The following is a 6000-nucleotide window of genomic DNA, read 5'->3' as shown; positions in this document are numbered from 1 at the left end:
CTCCTAAAACAAAACAACTTGTGTTGGGAAGTATTCCTTCTTTTTCTACTTTGGAAAAGGTTGTATAATATAGGTGCTAGTTCCTCTTGAAAGGTTTGGTAGAATTTGGATGTGAAGCCATCTGGTCCCAGACTTTTCTTTTTTGGGAGATTTCATATTGTTGATGCTATTTTAGTGATTGATATAGGTATATTCAAGATTTCTTTTTTTTTTTTTTTTTTTTTTGCAGTTTTGGCCAGGGCTGAACCCACCACCTCTTGCATATGGGGCCAGCGCCCTACTCCTTTGAGCCACAGGAGCTGCCCAAGATTTCTAATTCTTGCTGGTTGAGTCTAGGAAGGTGGCGTGCTTCCAGGTATTCGTCGATTTCCTTCATCTTTTCATATTTCTGGGAATAGAGATTTTAGTAGTAATCATCGAGGAGTTTTTTTAATTTCTGAGGTGTCTGTTGTTATTTTTCCTTTATCATTTCTGATAGACAATATTAGAGATTTTACTTTTCTGTTTCTGGTTAGGTTGGGCAAAGTTTTATCAATTTTATTAATCTTTTCAAAAAACCAACTTTTTGTTTCGTTGATCTTCTGAATGATTCTTTTGTTTCCAATTTCATTTAATTCTGTGCTAATTTTGGTTATTTCTTTTCTTCTGCTGGGTTTGGGGTTGAAATGTTCTTCATTTTCCAGCTGTTTGAGATGATCCATTAAGTTGTTAGCTTTCTCTCTTTCTTTTTTCTTTTCTTTTTTTTTTTTTTTTGGTGGTTTTTTTGGCTGGGGCTGGGGCTGGGTTTGAACCTACCACCTCCGGCATATGGGACCGGCGCCCTACTCCTTGAGCCACAGGTGCCACCCTCTTTCTGTTTTCTTGATGAAGGCTTCCAATGCTATAAATTTCCCTCTTAGGACTGCCTTTGCAGTATCCCACAGGTTTTGATTAATTTGTGCCTTCATTATCATTTTGTTCTAAAAATTTGGTGATTTCCTTCTTAATCTCGTCTTTGACTCAGCTATCATTCAACCTAAGATTATTTAGTTTCCATGACATTGTTTGAGTATGAAGATTCCTATTGCTATTGAGTTCAACTTTTTTCCATGGTGGTCCGAGAAGATACAAGGAATAATTTCTATACTTTTAAATTTGCTGAGGTTAGACTTGTGTCCTAGGATATGATCTATTTTGGAGGATGATCTGTGAGCTGATGAGAAGAATGTATATTCCGTTTTATAGGGAAGAAATGTTCTCTAGAAGTCTGTAAAGTCCATTTGTTCTAGGTTCAGGTTTAAGTCTAATATTTCTTTCTTTTTTTTTTTTTTTGTAGAGACAGAGTCTCACTTTATGGCCCTCGGTAGAGTGCCGTGGCCTCACACAGCTCACAGCAATCTCCAACTCCTGGGCTTAAGCGATTCTCTTGCCTCAGCCTCCCGAGCAGCTGGGACTACAGGCGCCGCCACAACGCCCGGCTATTTTTTGGTTGCAGTTTGGCCGGGGCTGGGCTTGAACCCGCCACCCTCGGTATATGGGGCCGGCGCCTTACCGACTGAGCCACAGGCGCCGCCCTGTGTAATATTTCTTTGTTTAGTTTCTTCTTGGCGGATCTATCCAAAATTGTCAAAGGGGTGTTAAAAATCTCCAACTCTTACAGTGCAGGAAGATAACAAATTGTTCATATCCATTAGGGTTTACTTTATAAATTGAGGAGCTTTCTGGTAGGGCGCATGAATGTTAATTATTGAAATCTTAACATGTTTGATATTTCCCTTCACAAATATGTAGTGACCATCCTTATATTTCTTTATCTTTGTTGGTTTAAAGCCAATTATATCTGCAACTAAAATTGCAACCCCTGTTTTTTTCTGGTTTCCATTTGCCTGTATTATACAAGTCCATCCCTTTTTCCTGAGTCTATTTTTATCCTTTAAGATAAGACGAGAGTCTTGTATACATCAGATACCAGGTCTGTATACCAGATACCAGATATGTATACAGTCAGCCAGCTTGTGCCTCTTTAGAGGACAATTTTTTTTCTTTAGTTTTTGGCTGTGGCTGAGTTTGAACCCGCCACCTCTGGCATATGGGGCTGGCGCCCTACTCCTTTGAGCCACATGTGCTGCCCTTTAGAGGACAATTTAAACCATTCTCATTAATTGAGAGAATTGATAAGCCTGGTTGTGTTTTGAGTGTCATGATTTTCAGATGTCCAGTGGACATTTTTAATCCTTTCACCACTGTGGAAGTTGGGTTCTGTTCAAAAATTTCTGGGTGAATTTAGTTTAGAGGTAGAGCATTGTACTGGTCATTGTGGAGGATGAGTCTGAAGAATATCCTGGAGAGGTGATTTCGTTATGGCAAATTTCTCCAACATGTGTATGTCATTAAAGTATTTGATTTCTCCATCACAAATGAAACTCAGTTTAGCTGGATACAGGATCCTGGGCTGGAAGTTGTTTTATTTAGGAGATTGAAAGTTGATGACCATCCTCTACTGGCTTGAAACATTTCAGCTGAGAGATCTGCAGTCCTTCTGATATTTCTCCCTTTGTACGTTATGTTTTTCTTACATCTAGCTGCTTGCAGAATTTTCTCCTTCGTCTTTGGCAAACTTAATTAACTTTGGCAAAGTTAATCACAATGTGTCTAGGAGATGCTTTATTTGGATTGAGTCTTGCAGGGGTTCTGAAGCTGCCTACTGTCAGAAGTTCTGTATCTCTTGCAATGCTTGGGAAATTCTCCTCCAAAATCTCTTGGAGTAGAACATCTGTACCTTTAGAACCATCCTCTTCTCCCTCAGAAATGGAGTGATCCCACAACTCTCTCAGGGAATGATCAGTTTTTGTTATCCATTTGTCTGCCTCTTTGAGCATTTGGGAATGTTCAAATGCTTTGTCTTCAGTTTCAGAGATCCTTTCTTCTGCCTGGTCAACTCTATTACTGTGTGATTCTACTACCTTGAGTTCTGCTTTTCTCATTATGTCCATATCTTTGGTGACTTTGTTTTTGAATTCATTAATTTCTTTTTTTTAATTAAATCATAGCTGGGTATATTAATGCAATCATGGGGTACAATGTGCTGGTTTTATATACAATTTGAAATGTTTTCATCAAACTGGTTAACATAGCCTTCACAACATTTTCTTAGTTGTGTAGACATTTATATTCTACACCTAGAAAATTTCACATGTACCCTGGTAAGATGCACCATAGTTTTGGTCCCACCAATTACTCCCCCTCCACCTATCCTCCTCTCTTATCCCTTCTCCCCTCCCTCTCCCCTTTCCCCTTCTTCTTGGGCTATAATTGGGCTATAGCTTTCATAAGAAAGCTATAAATTGGTTTCATAGTAAGACTTGAGTACATTGGATACTTTTTCTTTCATTCTTGAGATAATTTGCTAAGAAGAATATGTTTCAGCTTTATGCATGTGAACATGTAAGAGGTAAAGTCTCCATCTTTCTTTAAGGCTGCATAATATAGGGTGGAGCAAGATGGCAGCCGAGTAACAGCTTCCTTGCATCTGGGCACCGTGAGTTTGGGGATATAGGACTCCAGGCATCTCTGGCTGGTGGGATCTGCCTATCATCACCCCTGAGAGGATACAGGGAGTCAGCGAGAGACTTCTGGACCCCAAGAGGAGGACTAAAACAGTGGAAAACCGGCAAGTGGTCGCGTGTGTTCAATCCGCCTAAACCCGCCCGCAACTGTAAGTTCAGTAGCAGCGAGACTGCAAACCAGAAAGGCCTTACCTGTGAACTGTTTTGGTGTCTTTGGACTTGGCACTCAGCTGAACTGCCTTGGGGAGAGCCTGAGCGGGAGTGCGGAGAACTCTGGCCTTTGTCTAGGGCCCCAGTCTGAGCCGCTGAGCCAGACGGAGCTAATAGAGTTTGGCTCTGGGTCACAGGCAGACATTGTGAGCAATCTGCCCCGGCAAGCTCCGCCCTCAGGGTCGCAGAGCTGGAATTGGGTGGGAGCTGGTAACCCAGCGACCAAGTAGCCTAAGGGCGGGGTCTGAGCCGCCTTGCAGCCCTAACCCTCGGGGGCAGAGGGAGACCAGTTTTGACACACAGGGTAAGTGGATAGCCACTTCAGCAGTGATTCCAGCAACAAGCACTTCCCTGAGAAAGCTTCTGCTCAGTAAGTGAACAAGTTCAAAGTGCCTTTTAAGTGGGCTGAAGAGAGATTTAGGGTGTCTACCTGCTGGGGTTCGAGAAACTAGCAGCCTCCAGTCGTATCAGAACTGTGATTAACATCTCATACCCCAGAAGACCACGTGTTGCCCAGACAATATTCAATAACATATACATACTGCTTTGTTTTTGGTTGCGTGTGTGTTTTTTTTTTTGTTTGTTTGTTTGGTTTTTTTTTTTGGTTTGGTTGTTTTTTTTGTTTATTTTGACGTTCTAGATTGTTGTTTTGTTTTTTAAGTTCAACCTTTTCCATACAGATCCTTTTTCTTTCTCAATTTTTCTAGTTTAATTATAATTTCCCATTGCTGCCTATTTCAATAATCAGAACTTCATTTTTGTTAGTGTTTCTACCACTATTATTTGGTTTTTCCAGCCAATTTTATCCCGTAAAGTTTTCTGTTTGCTTGTTTTGGTTTGATTTATAGCATTTTTGTCTTTCCTCTCTACTTGGTGGAGGTGGGGTACTGTGTCTGATCAGGTTAGCAAAGAGCTGCTGACCTCAAGGGAACCACCCCACTGGGCACCCCCAGAAGGTGTTTTTTTTTTTTTTAAGGTTGTATCAAAGTACCCTACTGTACACCTATATTGCTCTGTGTCCCTCTTTCTGTGCCTCTCTTCTTTTTGTCAATATTCCTTTCACCCAACCACTCTTCTTTCTCTATTTTTCTTTTTTTTTTTTTCTTATCACTCGGTCCTCCTTTCTTTCATCGCTTTTTTGCTCTTAAACCTTCTCACCCTTCTGGTCCTGTAACCCTTAGTCCACAGGCACAAGAACTTAAAGAGCAAGAGGAATTGAAAGGAAAATTAGGGCAAGTAAACAGATAAAAGAAATCACCCATGAGGAAGAATCAGCAGAAAACTCCAGGCAACATGAAGAACCAGTCCAGAACTACCCCGCCAAGGGACCATGAGGTAGCTACTGCAGAGGATTCCACCTATACAGAAATGTTAGGAATGACAGAAAGGGAATTTAGAATACACATGTTGAAAACAATGAAGGAAATGATGGAAACAATGAAGGAAACTGCTAATAAAGTGGAAAATAACCAAAAGGAAATTCAAAAACAGAATCAAATAAGAGATGAATGATATGAAGAATATAAAAAGGATATAGCAGAGCTGAAGGAAATGAAACAGTCAATCAGGGAACTTAAAGACGCAATGGAAAGTATCAGCAACAGATTAGACCATGCAGAAGAAAGAATTTCAGAGGTAGAAGACAAAGTTTTTGAGATAACTCAGATAGTAAAAGAGGCAGAAAAGAAGAGAGAGAAAGCAGAACGTTCACTGTCAGAATTATGGGACTTTATGAAGCGTTCCAACATACGAGTTATAGGAATTCCAGAAGGGGAAGAAGAATGCCCCAGAGGAATGGAAGCCATACTAGAGAATATTATAAAAGAAAATTTCCCAAATATCACCAAAGATTCTGACACACTGTTTTCAGAGGGCTATCGGACCCCAGGTCGCCTCAACTCTAACCGAGCTTCTCCAAGACACATTGTGATGAACCTGTCCAAAGTCAAGACAAAAGAAAAGATTCTGCAAGCTGCCAGGAGTAAGTGCCAGTTGACCTACAGGGGCAAATCCATTAGATTGACCGCAGACTTCTCTAATGAAAGTTTCCAAGCAAGAAGACAATGGTCATCTACCTTTAATCTACTTAAACAGAACAATTTTCAGCCCAGAATTCTGTACCCTGCTAAGCTAAGCTTCAAAATTGACGGAGAAATCAAATCATTTACGGATATACAAACATTGAGGAAATTCGCCACAACAAGACCAGCTCTACAGGAAATACTTCAACCTGTTCTGCACACTG

General features: G+C 40.6%; 1 protein-coding gene across 1 annotated transcript in view; it reads left to right on the top strand.

The window, feature by feature from the left end:
- Positions 1-347: 347 nt before the first annotated feature.
- Positions 348-6000, top strand: part of ZNRF3 (zinc and ring finger 3) — a 249219-nt gene continuing 243566 nt past the window's right edge. The window contains exon 1 of the mRNA XM_053588498.1: positions 348-355. The gene's annotated coding sequence lies outside the window, so the exon portion shown is untranslated. The remainder of the gene's footprint in view (positions 356-6000) is intronic.

Source organism: Nycticebus coucang, chromosome 4, assembly GCF_027406575.1.
Source record: "Nycticebus coucang isolate mNycCou1 chromosome 4, mNycCou1.pri, whole genome shotgun sequence".
In the NCBI taxonomy this organism is placed as follows: Eukaryota; Metazoa; Chordata; class Mammalia; order Primates; family Lorisidae; genus Nycticebus; species Nycticebus coucang.
The sequence above is the reverse complement of the archived record's forward strand: the minus strand, read 5'-3'. Positions and strand labels throughout refer to the sequence as shown.